Raw genomic sequence first — 15,267 nt, forward strand, 5'->3', positions numbered from 1 at the left:
CACTCCCGATGTAAGTATCGGCGTTTGGTTTGAATTTAGCTTTCTCTTCGGCTGCTTTAAACCTGTTAAGTGCCTCCCTTGGCCAAATAGATGTGTCATTGGGCTCAATTAGTGGTTTAGTGGTCTACTGTATAACATAATATATACCAAGCTGTTAATATCTTTAGTGTTGATATAGCGGTAATGAGAAAGTGTGTTTTGGTGAAGCATTGCATGTAGCTCAGTGTCAAAGCCATATGCAGGATGTTTTGAAGCTAAGCTAATACTGACACGTTGCCTGTTATCTTTTCTTGATTAGCAAAGCTTCCCGAGAGAGGAGAAAGTGTTGGCAGGGATACACATTTAATTTAGTTCCAACATGTGTGTACATGAATGAAGCATTTCACTTGGAGCTCTATAATTCAATGTAGGAGGTTGCTGTATGGTCTGGAGAGCCTGGCGGATCCATTGGCTGACTGCAGGGACCATTGGTAAAGGAACCTGTGGAAAAGTCTAGAGTGAACAACAGGAAGGATGGGAGTCAGGCATCAGTCAAAGTCCTGCACCCAATTAATGTAAGTTAAACATGATTGGGAGTCCCATAGGGCGGTGCACAATTGGCCTAGCGTCGTTAGGGTTTGGCCGGGGTAGGCCGTCATTGTAAATAAGAATTTGTTCTTAACTGACTTGCCTAGTTAAATAAAGGTTAAATTAAAATGAAATAAAAATGCAAAAGACACACAATCAATTGATATGTCTCTTTAGAAAGTTTAGGTGCTCTTCCTCATTTTCGCCAGTAATGTCAAACCTTACCAGTGATAACGCTAAACCAAACAAATTAATAAACGAAATCATCTCTGTTTTTCTTGACTATTGTTTGCCTTGTCTCAATATACGAAGCTTACAAACAGAATAAGTTCCTTCGCTTATTTCCGTATACCTGCCTCCCCAATAAATCAAATGAAATTGTATTTGTCACATGCTCCGAAAACAACAGGTGTGGACCTTACCGTGAAATGCTTACTTTCAAGCCCTTAAACAACAATGCAGTTCAAGAAAGAGTGAAGGAAATATTTACTGAATAAACTAAAAGTAAAAAATAATAAAAAGTACCACAATAAAATAACAATAACGAGGCTATATACAGGGGGTACCGGTACCGAGTCAATGTGTGGGGGTACAGGTTAGTCAAGGTAATTTTTACATTTAGGTATGGGTAAAGTGACTATGAATAGATAATAGTCAGCGCGTAGCAGCAGTGTAAAAACAAATGGAGGGGGTGGTGTCAATGTAAATAGTCCGGGTGGCCATTTGATGAATTGTTCAGCAGTCCTATGGCTTGGAGGTAGAAGCTGTTATGGAGCCTTTTGGTCCTAGACTTGGCGCTCCGGTACCACTTGCCGTGCGGTTGCTGAGAGAACAGTCTAAGAATTGGTGACTGGAGTCTTTGACAATTTTTTGGGCCTTCCTCTGACACCGCCTAATATATAGGTCCTGGATGGCAGGAAGCTTGGCCCCAGTGATGTACTGGGCCGTACTCGCTACCCTCTGTAGCACCTTACGGTCAGATGCCGAGCAGTTGCCATACCAGGCGGTGATGCAACCGCTCAGGATGCTCTTGATGGTGCAGCTGTAGAACTTTTTGAGGATCTGGGGACCCATGCCAAATCTTTTCAGTCTCCTGAGGGGGAAAAGGTGTTGTCGTGCCCTCTTCACGACTGTCTTGTGGTGTTTGGGACCATGATAGTTTGTTGGTGATGTGGACCCGCTCCACCACAGTCCCTTCGATGTTAATGGGGGCCTGTTTGGCCTGCCTTTTCCTGTAGTCCACGATCAGCTCCTTTGTCTTGCTGATATTGAGGGAGAGGTTGTTGTCCTGGCATCACACTGCCAGGTCTCTGACCTCCTCCCTATAGTCTGTCTCATCGTTGTCGGTGATCAGGCCTACCACTGTTGTGTCGTCATCAAACTTAATGATGGTGTTGGAGTCGTGTTTGGCCACGCAGTCGTGGGTGAGGGGACTAAGCATGCAGATGTGTTGTTGCCTACCCTTACTACCTGGGATTGGCCCGTCAGGAAGTCCAGGATCCAGTTGCAGAGGGAGGTGTTTAGTCCCAGGGTCCTTAGCTTAGTGATGAGCTTTGTGGGCACTATGGTGTTGAACGCTGAGGTGTAGTCAATGAACAGCATTCTCACGCAGGTGTTCCTTTTGTCCAGGTGGCAAAGGGCAGTGTGGAGTGCGATTGAGATTGCTTCGTCTGTGGATCTGTTGGAGCGGTATGTAAATTGGAGTGGGTCTAGTGATGATGGTGTTGATGTAAGCCAGGACCTGCCTTTCAAAGCACTTCATGGCTACTGACGTGAGTGGTACGGGGCGGTAATCTTTTAGGCAGGTTACCTTCGCTTCCTTGGGCACAGGGACAATGGTGGTCTGCTTGAAACATGTAGGTATTACAGACTCTGTCAGGGAGAGGTTGAAAATGTCAGGGAAGACACTTGCCAGTTGGTCCGTGCATGCTTTGAGTACACGTCCTGGTAATCCGTCTGGCCCTGCGGCTTTGTGAATGTTGACCTGTTTAAAGGTCTTACTCACATCGGCTACCGAAAGCGTGATCACACAGTCGTCCGGAACATCTGGTACTCTCATGCATGCTTCAGTGTTGCTTGCCTCGAAGCGAGCATAAAAGGCATTTAGCTCATCTGGTAGGCTCGCGTCACTGGGCAGCTCACGGCTGGGTTTCCCTTTGTAGTCCGTAATCGTTTTCAAGCCCTGCTACATCCGACGAGCATCAGAGCCGGTGTAGTAGGATTCAATCTTAATCCTGTATTGACGCTTTGCCTGTTTGATAGTTCGTCTGAGGGTGCATTCGGATTAGTGTCCCGCTCCTTGAAAGCAGCAGCTCTAGCCTTTAGCTCGATGCGGATGTTGCCTGTAATCAATGGCTTCTTGTTGGGATATGTATGTACGGTCACTGTGGGGATGACGTCATCGTTGCACTTATTGATGAAGCCGATAACTGAGGTGGTATACTCCTCAATGCCATTGGATGAATCCCGGAAGATTTTCCAGTCTGTGCTAGCAGAACAGTCCTGTAGTGTAGCATCCGCGTCATCTGACCACTTCCATATTGAGCAAGTCACTGGTACTCCCATGTACCTGTCCCGTATTTACTGTTCCCAAGTAGATTCACTACCTGTCTCCTTTTCATCCATTTCCACTCCATTTCTACACCCACTCTCCACAGTCGTCCTTACCATCTCCCTCCGCCTTTATCTATGTCACGACCTTAGTGATGTGCAGCTAGCTGCCAGACCTGTCTGTGGCACTGAGGCCAGGGGGGCCTTCAGTGGTGCCATGTTGTGTTTGTGAGATTCAAGCTGAGTGCTTGCCTGTGATTGTCAGTGCTTCAATCCCTCTTGCGCCTCTCGCTAGCCCCCTGCTGCAGCTCCCCTGCTGGGTATGAAGATGTAGCTGCTTCCCTGCTCATCCCTCTCCTTGATTAGACCGCTGACAGTATCGTTCACGTATCCAGGAAGAGGAATTCTGCCTCTGTGATGCTTTCTCTTCACTTCCACTGAGATTTAAACTGATATAGAAGAAGCTTCATTGGTACTTCTAACCAAGAGTTAGTTTCCCTGTGTTTAATGGTTCTGGGCTCTGATTGAGGGGGTTTTAGTTCCCTTCAATTTTATTTCAACATCCATCTTTTTTTAGAAATGTAAGTAGTTGTCGACACGTTGTTTTGTCTTCTGGTGTGTTGGTGTTCAGTCAACATGTTGTGTGACTGATGTTAATGTGTCCTCCTTGTCAAAGGATGTTGATGAGGAGCTTGAGGCTGAGTACCCTGAGGACCCTGTCCAATCCCCCCAACGTGGTCAAGTTCTACGGCATGTTCTACAAGTCAGACGACCTCTCAGGCGGACACCTCTGGATGGTTCTAGAAGTGAGATCCCCTGGGTTTTTCTGTCTCGCTTAATAAAGTCGGACTTTGCCCAGCTTTACAATCCAGTCAAATATTATATACTGTATCTACTGTACATCTTCAGTACAACATGCAGTTAATCATTTAAGGGCTCATACAGTAGCACTTTGTCATTTGAGGCAATATAACCCAGTGGTGTGAGCTTGTTAAACAAGACAGTGTCTGATTGTGCTCAGTATAGGTAGCTGCACTTTATCTCCTGTGTTACATTTCCACCAATACGATCGACACAGTCTTACAGTAGACTACAGCCCATCTTTGTTGTTCTCTGTTTGAGCAGTAGAAAGATCACAAACAGTAGATTTACTTTAAATGATGGGAGTGAAATCCATCGCCGAGCTGAGAGGAGGTCACCCTCCTCCACTGGGAAAAATCTCAAGTTTAAAAGCTCTGGAAGGAGTTGTGACTCCAGTCTAGTTGTATGTGTGGGAGGGGTGGCTCTTGTAATTAATCATAATCTAGAGTGGTGAGTATTGGAGGAGCCACTGCTCTCTCTCACACACACACACACACACACACACACACACACACACACACACACACACACACACACACACACACACACACACACACACACACACAGCTGTGCAACGGGGGGCTCAGTCACAGATCTCATCAAAGGCCTGCTCATGCAAGGCCAGCAACTGCTGGAGCCCGTTATCGCATACATTTTATACGGCGCCCTCTTGGTGAGATGGCCAACTGCTAAATGCCTAATGACAGAAGGGTGTGGCATCCACGCACAGTGGGCAGGGGATTGACTCAGGAGGTGGCAGGGTGTGGGAGTAATACACATGGCGGTAGACAGCTTTATTATTAACAAACAGTTAATAATGGCATTACTGACGCTTATTAAGCCCCTCCTCCCGCCTGCCAGGGTCTCCAGCATTTACACAACAACCAGATTATCCATTGTGACGTCAAAGGAAACAACATGCTTCTGACCACCGAGGGAGGAGTCAAGCTTGTCGACTTTGGTAATGGCTTTGATTTCCTGTTGTGGAGGCACTTCACTTCTGTCTGGGCCTTCATTTAAAGGTCCAATGCAGTTTTTTTAAATCTCATTATCAAATCATTTCTGGGATTGTTTTAAATTAAAATGGTCAAAAATAAACAAAAATATCTTCTTAGCAAAGAACAAGATCTCAAGTAAGACTTTTGCTAGGAATGTCTGGGAGTGGTCAGAGTGGGAAGGGGTAAACTGAAAACTAGCAGAGAGGTTTGGAAATCTCTTTCTTATTGGTTTATTAACTCATTTACCACCTGGTGATGAAATCAGGCAGGCCAAAACTCCATCCCACCAAAACGGGCTGAAATTTCTGGGGGACTTTTCAAAACAACTCTTACACTTAAAGCGCATTATCATAATTTTCACAATTTCACATTATTATTCCAACCTCGTAGTGTGGAAATATACACTGAACGGCCAGTTTAATAGGTACACCCATCTGGTACCGTCGTACCCCCTTTTGCCTCCAGAACAGACTGAATTCTTTGGGGCATTCTATAAGGTGTCAGTAATGTTCCACAAGGATGTTGGTCCATGCTGATGCAATGGCATCACGAGATACTGGATCCAGTGTGCCTGGCACCGATGATAATACCACTCTCAAAGTCGCTTAAGTCACTCGTTTTGCCCATTCTAACGTTTAATCGAACAGTAACTGAATGCCTCGATGCCTGTCTACCTGCTTTATATAGAAAGCCACATGACTCACAGTTTGTAGGAGCGATCCATTTGGTGTACATAATAAACTTGCCGGTGAGTGATATAAAACACAGGACTATCACATTTTTGAGCGCATTGGGCCTTTGACAGATAACTCATCATTGATAGTTCACGGTTAATGCATTTTTTTTATTTCTCCACATAAAAGCCTGTGATATTATTGGTAAATGCTAACATATGGGCATCAATGCTGTGATGCAGTCCTCTTTCCATGTCTTTGTTACCGACCCTATGTAACATCTTTGTATTTCATGGACCATAGCTTAACCTAAGGCTATTATTGCCAATTTAAATTGCATTATTTGATCCTTTGCATATAAAAAGAAAGCTGTTCTGGCAAATGACTTTGAGTTGCCCCAGGCATGTTTATGTCCTCTGTGTGCTGAGAATGAAGTGGAATCCTGCTGATAAAAATCTGTCCCACTTAATTAGAAATGATTATGGTGGTATGGCAGGTTAGCACACCAAGTGATATGCCATATCGCTATTGATTGATTCACACATCGACACTTTCCCTCTGTTTATGTAATTCAATATGCACACAAATATACAGTACCAGTCAAAAGTTTGGACACACCTACTCATTCAAAAGTTTTTCTTTATTTGTACTATTTTCTACATTGTAGAATAATAGTGAAGACATCAAAACTATTAAATAACAAATATGGAATCATGTAGTGAACAAAACACTATTAAACAAATATTTTAGATTTTAGATTCTTTAATGTAGCCACCTTTGCCTTGATGACAGCTTTGCACACTCTTGGCATTCTCTCAAACAGCTTCATGAGGAATGCTTTTCCAACAGTCTTGAAGGAGTTCCCACATATGCTGAGCACTTGTTGGCTGCTTTTCCTTCACTCTGCAGTCCAAATCATCCCAAACCATCTCAATTTGGTTGAGGTCGGGTGATTGTGGAGGCCAGGTCATCTGATGAAATGTTTTGATGTCCCCACAAAATCTCTGAAGCTGGAGTCTTTTATTTCCCTCTCTAACTTTAAGCATAAGCTGTCAGAGTAGCTTACCGATCACTGTACCTGTACACAGCCAATCTGTAAATAGCACACCCGACTACCTCATCCCCATATTATTACTTACCCTCTTGCTCTTTTGCACCCCAGTATCTCTACTTGCACATCATCATCTGCACATATATCACTCCAGTATTAATGCTAAGTTGTAATTATTTTCACCTCTATGGACAATTTATTGCCTACCTCCCTACTCTTCTACATTTGCACACACTGTACATAGATTCTTTCTATTTTTATTTTATTTTGTGTTATTAACTGTATGTTTGTTTATGTGTAACTCTGTGTTGTTGTTTTTGTCGCACTGCTATGCTTTACCTTGGCCAGGTCACAGTTGTAAATGAGAACTTGTTCTCAACTGGCCTACCTGGTTAAATAAAGGTGAAATAAAATAAAATAAAAAATAAATGCAGCACCATCACTCTCCTTCTTGGTAAAATAGCCCTTACATAGCCTGGAAGTGTATTTGGGGTCATTGTCATGTTGAAAAGCAAATGATAGTCCCACTGCTTTTTTCAGCTTTTTTCTAAAGTATTTTTCTTTACCTCTGAACCGGAATCTCCCAACAGAAGCTAGCCAGCTAACTAGCTAGTAGTCAGCTAACCACTGCTAGCGGCCATCAGCTACCTTTAGCTCGGAAAGCTCTTGCCAGTTTGTACAACGCGATTCAAAGCAGAGCATACCGGACCTATTTTCTCTCCATATCCCCGGATTCCGACCCGCAAGCTCTGAACCTTCTCACCTGGATCATCGCAGCTAGCTAGCTGCAATCCGAGTGACTACTAGTGGCTAACGTCTCTGTCCCGAAGCAAGCACCAATTAGCCTGGAGATAGCCCAAGCTAGGCCCATCTCCAGGCTAGCTGAATAGGTCCATCAGCCATTCCTGGGCTACAATACTTATTTTGCCAAATGGCCTGGACCCCTTTTACTGCCGGTACGGGGTACGGAACCCTGCCGATCCATCACGACTGGACTACCGACGTAATCTGCTCGAGGGGGTTACTCAACTGGTTCCTACGTCGCAACGTCCCCGGCATGCCCATCTGCTAGCCTGCTTGCCGCGGCCCGCTAGCTGTCTAGAGCATATCGGACTGTTAGCTGAATAGATCCATTTGCCAATTGGACTGGACCCTTCTGCTACAAGGAACCCTACTAATCCATCACGACTGGTCTATCGACGGAACCGCATAAGGAGGCTAAAACAGACTTTCCTCCGTCGCGACGTCCCCCTAAGGCCCTTCTGCTAGCTTGCTAGCCCCGGCCTGCTAACTGTCTGAATCGCCATGTCTCCAGCCAGCCCAAACACTCACTGGACACCTATGATCACTCGGCTACGCATGCCTCTCCCTAATGTCAATATGCCTTGTCCATTACTTTTCTGGTTAGTGATTATTGTTTTATTTCACTGTAGAGCCTCTAGCCCTGCTCAATATGCCTTAACCAACCATTTAGTTCCACCTCCCACATATGCGATGACATCACCTGGTTTAAATGTTTCTAGAGACAATATCTCTCTCATCATCACACAATGCCTAGGTTTACCTCCAATGTACTCACATCCTACCATACCTTTGTCTGTACATTATGCCTTGAATCTATTCTATCGCGCCCAGAAGCCTGATCCTTTTACTCTCTGTTCCGAATGTACTAGACGACCAGTTCATATAGCCTTTAGCCGTACCTTTATTCTACTCCTCCTCTGTTCCTCTGGTGATGTAGAGGTTAATCCAGGACCTGCAGTGCCTAGCTCCACTTCTATTCCCCAGGTGCTCTCATTTGTTGACTTCTATAACCGTAAGAGCCTTGGTTTCATGCATGTTAACATTAGAAGCCTCCTCCCTAAGTTTGTTTTATTCACTGCTTTAGCACACTCTGCCAACCCGGATGTCTTAGCCGTGTCTGAATCCTGGCTTAGGAAGACCACCAAAAAATCCTGAAATTTCCATCCCTAACTATAACATTTTCCGCCAAGACAGAACTGCCAAAGGGGGCAGAGTTGCAATCTACTGCAGATATAGCCTGCAGAGTTCTGTCTTACTATCCAGGTCTGTACCCAAACAATTACAGCTTCTACTTTTAAAAATCCACCTTTCCAGAAACAAGTCTCTCACCGTTGCCGCTTGGTATAGACCACCCTCTGCCCCCAGCTGTGCCCTGGGCACTTGATTGCCCCCCATCTATCTTCAGTGCTCGTGCTGCTAGGTGACCTAAACTGGGACATGCTTAACACCCTGGCCATCCTACAATCTAAGCTTGATCCCCTCAATCTCACACAAATTATCAATGAACCTACCAGGTACAACCCCAAATCCTTAAACACGGGCACCCTCATAAATATCATCCTAACCAACTTGCCCTCCAAATACAGCTCTGCTGTTTTCAACAAAGATCTCAGCGATCACTGCCTCATTGCCTGCATTCGTAATGGGTCTGCGGTCAAACGACCACCCCTCATCACTGTCAAACACTCCCTAAAACACTTCAGCGAGCAGGCCTTTCTAATCGATCTGGCCGGGGTATCCTGGAATGATATTGACCTCATCCCGTCAGTAGAGGATGCCTGGTTATTCTGTAAAAGTGCCTTCCTCACCATCTTAAATAAGCATGCTCCAGGATGCAATGTAGAAAATTGCATCCAGTAGCAGAAACTCAAAAAAAGTTCTGGGACACTGTAAAGTCCATGGAGAATAAGAGCACCTCCTCCCAGCTGCCCACTGCACTGAGGCTAGGAAACACTGTCAACACCGATAAATCCACTATAATTGAGAATTTCAATAAGCATTTTTCTACCTGGCTACCCCTACCCCGGTCAACTGCCCGGCACCCTCCACAGCAACTCACCCAAGCATTCCCCATTTCTCCTTCACACAAATCCAGATAGCTGATGTTCTGAAAGAGCTGCAAAATCTGGACCCCTACAAATCAGCTGGGCTAGACAATCTGGACCCCCGAAATTGTTGCAACCCCTATTACTAGCCTGTTCAACCTCTCTTTCGTATCATCTGAGATTCCCAAAGATTGGAAAGCTGCCGCAATCATCCCCCTCTTCAAAGGGGGAGACACTCTAGACCCAAACTGCTACAGACCTATATCTATCCTACCCTGCCTTTCTAAGGTCTTCGAAAGCCAAGTTAACAAACAGATTACCAACCATTTCGAATCCCACCGTACCTTCTCCACTATGCAATCTACTTTCAGAGCTGGTCATGGGTGCACCTCAGCCACGCTCAAGGTCCTAAACAATATCATAACCGCCATCGATAAGAGACAATACTGTGCAGCCGTATTCATCGACCTGGCCAAGGCTTTCGACTCTGTCAATCACCACATTCTTATTGGCAGACTAAACAGCCTTGGTATCTCAAATGATTGCCTTGGCTGGTTCGCCAACTACTTCTCTGATAGAGTTCAGTGTGTCAAATTGGAGGGCCTGTTGTCTGGACCTCTGGCAGTTTCTATGGGGGTGCCAGCAGGGTTCAATTATCGGGCCGACTCTCTTCTCTGTATACATCATTGATGTCGGTCTTGCTGCTGGTGATTCTCTGATCCATCTCTACGCAGACGACACCATTCTGTATACTTCTGGCCCTTCTTTGGACAGTGTGTTAACTAACCTCCAGACGAGCTTCAATGCCATACAACTCTCCTTCCGTTGCCTCCAAATGCTCTTAAATGCAAGTAAAACTAAATGCATGCTCTTCAACCGATCGCTGCCCGCACCTGCCCGCCCGTCCAGCATCACTGCTCTGGACGGTTCTGACTTAGAATATGTGGACAACTACAAATACCTAGGTGTCTAGTTAGACTGTAAACTCTCCTTCCAGACTCACATTAAGCACCTCCAATCCAAAATTAAATCTAGAATCGGCTTCCTATTTCGCAACAAAGCATCCTTCACTCATGCTGCCAAACATACCCTCGTAAAACTGACTATCCTACCGATCCTCGACATCGGCGATGTCATTTACAAAATAGCCACCAACACTCTACTCAACAAATTGGATGCAGTCTATCACAGTGCCATCTGTTTTGTCAACAAAGCCCCATATACAGCGAGGGAAAAAAAGTATTTGATCCCCTGCTGATTTTGTACGTTTGCCCACTGACAAAGAAATGATCAGTCTATACTTTTAATGGTATGTTTAATTTTAACAATGAGCGACAGAATAACAACAAAAAAATCCAGAAAAAGGCATGTCAAAAACGTTATAAATTGATTTGCATTTTAATGAGGGAAATAAGTATTTGACCCCTCTGCAAAACCTGACTTAGTACTTGGTGGCAAAACCCTTGTCGGCAATCACAGAGGTCAGACGTTTCTTGTAGTTGCCCACCAGGTTTGCACACATCTCAGGAGGGATTTTGTCCCACTCCTCTTTGCAGATCTTCTCCAAGTCATTAAGGTTTCGAGGCTGACGTTTGGCAACTCGAACCTTCAGCTCCCTCCACAGATTTTCTATGGGATTAAGGTCTGGAGACTGGCTAGGCCACTCCAGGACCTTAATGTGCTTCTTCTTGAGCCACTCCTTTCTTGTCTTGGCTGTGTATTTTGGGTCATTGTTATGATGGAATACACATTTTCAATGCCCTGGCTGAGGGAAGGAGGTTCTCACCCAAGATTTGACAGTACATTGCCCCGTCCATCGTCCCTTTGATGCGGTGAAGTTGTCCTGTCCCCTTAGCAGAAAAACACCCCCAAAGCATAATGTTTCCACCTCCATGTTTGACGGTGGGGATGGTGTTCTTGGGGTCATAGGCAGCATTCCTCCTCCTCCAAACACGGCGAGTTGAGTTGATGCCAAAAAGCTCAATTTTGGTCTCATCTGACCACAACACTTTCACCCAGTTGTCCTCTGAATCATTCAGATGTTCATTGGCAAACTTCAGACGGGCATGTATATGTGCTTTCTTGAGCAGGGGGACCTTGCGGGCACTGCAGGATTTCAGTCCTTCACGGCGTAGTGTGTTACCAATTGTTTTCTTGGTGACTATGGTCCCAGCTGCCTTGAGATCATTGACAAGATCCTCCCGTGTAGTTCTGGGCTGATTCCTCACCGTTCTCATGATCATTGCAACTCCACGAGGTGAGATCTTGCATGGAGCCCCAGGCCGAGGGAGATTGACAGTTCTTTTGTGTTTCTTCCATTTGCGAATAATCGCACCAACTGTTGTCATCTTCTCACCAAGCTGCTTGGCGATGGTCTTGTAGCCCATTCCAGCCTTGTGTAGGTCTACAATCTTGTCCCTGACATCCTTGGAGAGCTCTTTGGTCTTGGCCATGGTGGAGAGTTTGGAATCTGATTGATTGATTGCTTCTGTGGACAGATGTCTTTTATACAGGTAACAAACTGAGATTAGGAGCACTCCCTTTAAGAGTGTGCTCCTAATCTCAGCTCGTTACCTGTATAAAAGACACCTGGGAGCCAGAAATCTTTCTGATTTAGTGGGGGTCAAATACTTATTTCCCTCATTAAAATGCAAATCAATTTATAACATTTTTGACATGCGTTTTTCTGGATTCTTTTGTTGTTATTCTGTCGCTCACTGTTCAAATAAACATACCATTAAAATTATAGACTGATCATTTCTTTGTCAGTGGGCAAACGTACAAAATCAGCAGGGGATCAAATACTTTTTTCCCTCGCTGTATATGGGGCTTTGTTGACAAAACGGATGGCACTGTGATAGACTGCATCCAATTTGTTGAGTAGAGTGTTGGAGGCTATTTTGTAAATGACATCGCCGATGTCGAGGATCGGTAATACTTTTTCCCCTCACTGTTCTACCCACCATTGCAACCTGTACGCTCTCGTTGGCTGGCCTTCACTTCATACTCGTCGACAAACCCACTGGCTCCAGGTCATCTACAAGTCTCTGCTAGGTAAAGCCCCGCCTTATCTCAGCTCACTGGTCACCATAGCAGCACCCACCCGTAGCATGCGCTCCAGCAGGTATATCTTACTAGTCAACCCCAAAGCCAATTCCTACTTTGGCCGCCTTTCCTTCCAGTTATCTGCTGCCAATGACTGGAATGAACTGCAAAAATCACTGAAGCTGGAGACTCATATCTCCCTCACTAGCTTTAAGCACCAGCTGTCAGAGCAGCTCACAGATCACTGCACCTGTACATAGCCCATCCAACTACCTCATCCCCATTTATTTATTTATCTTGCTCCTTTGCACCCCAGCATCTCCACTTGCACATTCATCTTCTGCACATCAATCACTCCAGTGTTTAATTGGTATATTGTAATTACTTCACCACCATGGCCTATTTATTGCCTTACCTCCCTTATCTTACCTCATTTGCACACACTGTATATAGACATTTTCTACTGTATTATTGACTGTATGTTTGTTTATTCCATGTGTAACTCTGTGTTGTTGTATGTGTCGAACTGCTTTGCTTTATTCTTGGCCAGGTCGCAGTTGTAAATGTGAACTTGTTCTCAACTAACCTACCTGGTTAAATAAAGGTTAAATAAATAAAAAATATATCTTTTTTTAACTAAGCGCAAACCAGATGGGACGGCGTATTGCTGCAAAATGCTGTGGTAGCCATGCTGGTTAAGTGTGCCTTGAATTCTAAATAAATCACTGACAGTGTCACTAGCAAAGCACCCCCACACCATCACACCTCCTCCTCCATGCTTCACGGTGGGAACCACACATGCGGAGGTCATCTGTTCACCTATTCTGCTTCTCACAAAGACATTGCGGTTGGAACCAAAAATCTGACCAAAGCACAGATTTCCACCAGTCAAATGTCCATTGCTCATGTTTCTTGGCACAAGCAAGTTTCTTCTTCTTTTGGTGTCCTTTAATAGTGGTTTCTTTGCAGTAATTGGACTATGAAGGCCCAGTCACACAGTCTCCTGCGTGTTGAGATGTGTCTGTTACTTGAACTCTGTGAAGCATTTATTTGGGCTGCAATTTCTGAGGCTGGTAACTCTAATGAATTTATCCTTTGCAAAAAAGCTAACTCTGGGTCTTCCTTTCCTGTGGCGTTCCTCATGAGAGCCAGTTTCATCATAGCGCTTGATGGTTTTTGCGACGGCACTTGAAGAAACTTTCAAAGTTCTTGAAATGTTCCGCATTGACTGACCTTCATGTCTTAAAGTAATGATGGACTGTTGTTTCTCTTTGCTTATTAGAGCTGTTCTTGCCATAATATGAACTTGGTCTTTCACCAAATAGGGCTATCTTCTATATACCACCCCTACCTTGTCATAACACAACTGATTGGCTCAAATGCATTAAGAAGGAAAGAAATTCCACAAATGAACTTTTAACAAGGCACACCTGTTAATTGAAATGCATTCCAAGTGACTGCTTCATGAAGCTGGATGAGAGAATGCCAAGAGTGTGCAAAGCTGTCATCAAGGCAAGGATGGTTACTTTGAAGAATCTCAAATACAAAATATATTTTGATTTGTTTAACACTTTTTTGCTTACTACATGATTCCATATGTGTTATTTCATAGTTTTGATGTCTTCACTATTATTCTACAATGTAGAAAATAGTACAAATAAAGAAAAAGCCTTGAATGAGTAGGTGTGTCCAAACTTTTGACTGGTACTGTACATATTAAAGCATATTAAACAACTGCGAATATGTCATTATAACAGGTATGTGATATAATACATCAAATCTTGATTTTGCATCAAACACTGATTCACTGAGGATGTTGTGTTTTATATTAAATCGCCTAAATTCTATCCAGGTGTGTCTGCTCAGCTGACGAGGGCACTTTTGCGAAGAAACACCTCCGTTGGCACTCCCTTTTGGATGGCACCTGAGGTTAGCCTTTTTTACATGTGCCACTTTACTTGCAGTTGCATGAGAACACAAACACTTCTTAGCACAGAAATATCCTACATGATGACACCATTGAGTTGCATTCGATGTGCTATATGGACTGTAGAGAGTGATAGACGAGTGAGTATGTACTCACTTGATGAATGAATTTAACTAACCTTTTTAAATCAACATTACAATGTGTATTTTAAACACAGACCATTTTTAAATGACTTGATCTTCTTCTGCATTGTTGTGTCATGTTACTTCAGCTTCAGAATCAATGAAAGCCTTTTGGTGCCCATACGAAGTTACTACCTCACTATTGCTAATACATTATCTTCATATCATCATCTACAGTAAGAAACAGCAACTTGCATGAGAAGTGTCCACCTGCTTGTGTCATGTTTGTCCTGCCTGTGTCATCCCAGGTCATTGCCTGTGAGCAGCAGTATGACTCCACGTATGACGCCTGCTGTGACGTGTGGTCACTGGGCATCACAGCCATAGAGCTGGCTGATGGAGACCCCCCATTGTCTGAGATGCACCCCATCAAAGCCCTCTTCAAGATCCCACAGTAAGGCACTAGAGGGCTCCATCTGCACACAGCTGGCTGGGACAGATCAGGCACACAGCGGTGTATACTTTCATAAAAAGCCTTTGATTTTTGTCTGGAGGAAAATGGCAAACAGAATTTAGGAGTGGATCATCGCAGAGCCCTTTCTCTGAGAATAATAAAATGCCAA

General features: G+C 44.4%; 1 pseudogene; it reads left to right on the forward strand.

Moving 5' to 3' along the window:
• The first annotated feature begins 421 nt into the window (after nt 1–421).
• LOC123723873 (myosin-IIIb-like) lies at nt 422–15,267 on the forward strand (annotated as a pseudogene).

This window comes from Salmo salar, chromosome ssa21 (assembly GCF_905237065.1).
Source record: "Salmo salar chromosome ssa21, Ssal_v3.1, whole genome shotgun sequence".
Lineage (NCBI taxonomy): Eukaryota > Metazoa > Chordata > Actinopteri > Salmoniformes > Salmonidae > Salmo > Salmo salar.